The sequence below is a fragment of the Eleutherodactylus coqui genome, chromosome 12 (assembly GCF_035609145.1).
Source record: "Eleutherodactylus coqui strain aEleCoq1 chromosome 12, aEleCoq1.hap1, whole genome shotgun sequence".
Taxonomy (NCBI): domain Eukaryota; kingdom Metazoa; phylum Chordata; class Amphibia; order Anura; family Eleutherodactylidae; genus Eleutherodactylus; species Eleutherodactylus coqui.
The window spans coordinates 64,499,585-64,504,948 of record NC_089848.1 but is presented as its reverse complement, the minus strand read 5'-3'; positions in this window follow the sequence as shown (position 1 = coordinate 64,504,948).

Below are 5,364 nucleotides of genomic sequence, written 5' to 3'. Positions count from 1 at the left end.
CGTCATACACAGCTGTCAATCACTGGTAGGATCGCCCACTGATCTGTGTATGTACAGTCACACATAGCTGTCAATCACTGGTAGGATCGCCCACTGATCTGTGTATGTACCATCATTCACAGCTGTCAGTCACTGATAGGACCGCCCACTGATCTGTGTATGTACAGTCATACACAACTGAGTCACTGATAGGACCGCTCACTGATCTGTGTATGTACAGTCATACGTAGCTGTCAGTCACTGATAGGACCGCCCACTGATCTGTGTATGAACCATCATACACAGCTGTCGGTCACTGATAAGACCGCCCACTGATCTGTGTATGTACAGTCATACACAGCTGTCAGACACTGATAGGATTGCCCACTGATCTGTGCATGTACAGTCATACATAGCTGTCAATCACTGGTAGGATCGCCCACTGATCTGTGTATGTATAGTCATACACAGCTGTCAGTCACTGATAGGACCGCCCACTGATCTGTGTATGTACAGTCATACGTAGCTGTCAGTTACTGATAGGACCGCCCACTGATCTGTGTATGAACCATCATACACAGCTGTCAGTCCCTGATAGGACCGCCCACTGATCTGTGTATGTACAGTCATACACAGCTGTCAGTCACTGATAGGACCACCCACTGATCTGTGTATGTACAGTCATACACAGCTGTCAGTCACTGATAGGACCGCCCACTGATCTGTGTATGTACAGTCATACACAGCTGTCAGTCACTGATAGGACCACCCACAAATCTGTGTATGAACCGTCATACACAGCTGTCAGTCACTGATAAGACTGCTCACTGATCTGTGTATGTACAGTCATACACAACTGAGTCACTGATAGGACCGCTCACTGATCTGTGTATGTACAGTCATACGTAGCTGTCAGTCACTGATAAGACCACCCACTGATCTGTGTATGTACAGTCATACACAGCTGTCAGTCACTGATAGGACCGCCCACTGATCTGTGTATGTACAGTCATACACAGCTGTCAGTCACTGATAGGACCGCCCACTGATCTGTGTATGTACAGTCATACGTAGCTGTCAGTCACTGATAGGACCGCCCACTGATCTGTGTATGAACCATCATACACAGCTGTCAGTGCCTGATAGGACCGCCCACTGATCTGTGTATGTACAGTCATACACAGCTGTTAGTCACTGATAGGACCGCCCACTGATCTGTGTATGTACAGTCATACACAGCTGTCAGTCACTGATAGGACTGTCCTCTGATCTGTGTATGTACAGTCATACACAGCTGTCAGTCACTGATAGGACCGTCCTCTGATCTGTGTATGTACAGTCATACACAGCTGTCAGTCACTGATAGGACCGTCCTCTGATCTGTGTATGTACAGTCATACACAGCTGTCAGTCACTGATAGGACCGCCCACTGATCTGTGTATGTACAGTCATACACAGCTGTCAGTCACTGATAGGACCGTCCTCTGATCTGTGTGTGTACAGTCATACACAGCTGTCAGTCACTGATAGGACCGTCCTCTGATCTGTGTATGTACAGCCATACACAGCTGTCAGTCACTGATAGGACCGCCCACTGATCTGTGTATGTACAGCCATACACAGCTGTCAGTCACTGATAGCTCTGCCCATTGGACTGTTCACCTCAGAGGTTTAAGGCCTCATGTCCACGGGGAAAATCAGATCCGCTGCAGATTCTACATGGAGAATCTGCAGCGGGTCCCTCCTGCCCCGCGGACATGAGCGCCGAAAATAACAATTTAAAAGCATTTACCTATCCGTAGCGGGCGGCGAAGGTCAGCTGTTCCTCACGGCCGGATCTTCATTTTCGGCCGGCGGATGAATTCCTGACGCCGGCGGCACGTCGCCGGCACGTCGTCGACGTGCCGCGCGCATGCGCCGGGCACATCCGCCGAGCCGAAGCAAGGGAGATGCGGCCGTGAGGAAGAGCAGAGCTTCGCGGCCCGCTGCGGGTGAGTAAATGCTTTTAATTCCTATTTTAGGTCTCCCGCGGATCCGGACGGCTTCCATAGGCTTCAATAGAAGCCCGCGGGAGCCATCCCCGCGGGAGACCCGCATGAAAATGGAGCATGGTCCAGATTTTTTCATGCTCCATTTTTTTTTAAATGCCTTTTATTGACGATCCGCGGGTATTTATCTACCCGCGGGTGGTCAATGCATCCCTATGGGGTGCGGATCCGCGCGCGGGAGATCCGCTGCGGATTTTAAATCACATTTTGCCCGTGGACATGAGCCCTTAATGAATGAAATACAAGTTATAATGAATCTTTTCTCCATAAACTATTTATTGATCTGCAGCTCCTCTTGCTCTATAACAGGCTGCCTGCGGTTTGGGCAGTATGTTCAAGCCGATAGACTCCCTTTAACTCCTTCATGACCGCAATATGCCTTTTTCCTGATCTCACTAATGGGCTTTAAACCTACATAAACATCTTTTTAAAGCCAGGCTCACATGAGCATAATTTAATTGCATATTACGCCCGCAATGTATGAGCGCATAGTACGCAATGAATGGAGTCAATGAAAGTATATTGATTTTTATTGATCCATTCACACTCATGTATATTAGTTTGGCGGCCTTAAAAGAGAACGCAGCATGTGCTATTCTACCATATAATACGTGTTCAGCCCTATTGTCCTCTATGGGTGTGTACGAAAACGCTTTACATATGCTATTACATTGCGTTTATGCGGCGTTTTTACGCAATGTTGCTTAGAGACAACTTAAAAATAAAAGAAGAAACCAGGAAGCCAGTGCGTGAGATATACTGTAAAGCGCAGGTACACGCAATCACAAACACTATGATAGGCAGCACTATATGGCGGTAAAGCACTGCATTTTAAAAGCCGTGGTTTACCATATGGTCGCTGGAGCCTGGCCTAAGGCCACTCTCTCACACAGCATCGGCAAAACGCCATGGTTTTGATTGCGGCATTTTGTTGCGATTTAACAGCCGTTTTTGGACGCAGGTTACTGCGCCCGACAGCGCTTTTTAACGCACCCTATCATTCTCATGGATGATGAGGTTGAGAGGATAAAAAATCGTGGCGTGCTCCATCTTTCTGCGATGTGCGATTTAATTTTTTTTTTTTATCTCCCATGTATTCCTATGGAGGCTTCTTTTATCGTAACACAACACTACAAACGCACTGCGACGCAACTTTAACATTACAAAGTCCCAGGGACTTATGCGATAAAAAAATTTGCACACAATTTTACCGCAGGCGGCATTGATGCGAAATTATTTTCTAAAAAAAGCATCGCTGACGCTCACAAACCGCAGTGAATAAAGATGCAATTTTTCCGCGGCAAAATCGCGATCGCCGTTGTGGAGAAAGTCTAAGTCAGCGGCTTGACTGACTGCTGATAGCTAGTCTACTGCTCCAACAGCCATGAGCTGAGAAACCTCAGGTTTAGACAATTTAACCCCATACATGCCACAATCCATAGCGACTTGAGCGTGTTAGCAGATGACAGGGGAGGGGGCTCTTTTTATCACCAAGTGGCACCTGGCAGTGTGATTGTAAGGTACCAATGGATTCTTATAGCAGCCAGAAGCCTGACAAAGGCCTCAATGTCTGCCATGTAACTCAGCCTAGTAGGCCCCGCCTTCCACACAGTCTATTAGGCTGCTGACATAAGCTTAGTAGAATGCAATACCTAAGTAATGCAGTGTACCACCCTAGCGATCGAATGATTGCATCTTCAAGTCTCCTTCAGGGATTAAAAAGTAATGTAAAAAAAAGCTCAATAAGGTTTAATATAAAAAATATCCAGTTTAAAAAATATGCATCTTTTCCCAGAAAAGTCCGTATTAGGCCTCCTGCTCATGGGCGGATATTCGTTGTGGAATTTGCGGCGGGCGTCCGCACCGCAGATCTGCAGCAAATGCCACCCATAGCATGCTATGGGTGATTCTTCCTGCACAGATGAGGAAACTAATTGTGGTTTTCGCAAGCGGAGGAAAAATCGCAGCATGCTCCGTTTTTGCGCGGATTCTGCGCGGACGGCTTACAGTGAAGTCAATGGAAGCTGTGCAATCCGCAGCCCTTACGCAATTGATGTGGGAAAAGCAGGAGCTAAAAAAAATGAATCGGTACTGTGCATGTCCGACGGTGAGCCGTGCGGACCATCCGCAGTACATATTTAAATAAAAGTAAGCAGGAACGCGCGAACGCCGCTGCTCCCAGGGACGGATTCTGCTGTGGGATTCCACGTGCGGAATTCGGCTCTGCTGTGTGCAGGAGGCCTTAAATGGATACTGTAAACCACATCATAGGTATTACTGCATTCGGAATGATCCGGACAATGAAAATATGGTGTTATCTTGAGGCCGCTTTCACGCAGGCTACAAAATTATGCAATTTTGTAGCAATGTGACAGTGCTACAAAACGCATGTATGAGAAGCCCATGGTTTTAAATTGGTTCTTTCACACGAGTGATGTTTTGTAGCCTGCGACGTTGCTAGTATACAAAATCACACCATGGTCTTATACAGCCCCGATTTGCAGGTTTTTTTGTAGCCCATGTTTCCCTATGGAGGCTTTTTTACTGTTGCATCGCACTACTGCAAATCCCACTGTAAAAGCCCTAAAATAAGCCCTAGCTGCATAGAAGAACAAGAAAAACATAATACATCACCTAAGAGGTGCTGTCAGCTCCAGCACCTGTGTCCTCTTCAGCTCCGCCACTTGCCTTTAGTCTTTTGCCAGGCCTTCCTGGACTGGAGGTTCAAATTTCCTGCCTCCAGAAAGCGCTGGCTGTGATTGGTTCATTGAGCAATGGCTCTGATTGCCTGAGCCACGCTGCTTGAGAACCAATCAGTGGCAGAGCTTCTTGGAGGCGGGCATTTTCAAAGTCCTGACCAGGAGGCTCTGCCGGAGAACTTAAAACAAGTGCCAGGGAGCTTCAAGGGAGACATGTGGGCAGCTGACAGCGCCTGAAAGGTGATGTTTTTTTTTTTTTAATTTGTTTATGCAGCTAGGGCTTATTTTAGGACTAGGATTTCCTACTGTAAAAGTTGCATCGCACCGCACAAAAACTGCGTTTTCATGCGGTGCAACACATAGGAATGCTCAGAAAAATAAGAATGCTGCAGATCTTAGAATGCTGCCAGGTACCGGAAGAAAGGCTGCGCTGACAGAGCAAAGACTTGGGAGGTGTGGGGAGCGCTTTATTTGCCGTAATCGTCTGTGGATACGCAGCTGACTTCGAGTCTGAATCCGCACTGATGGTCCGGACTGCGTCCAAAACTCCACAGCATTTCTGCCATGTGTAAATGTACCCTTAGGTTAGTTCCACACGGCGATCGTGGTTTTGCCATGAGAAAATCGTAGCAAAGTA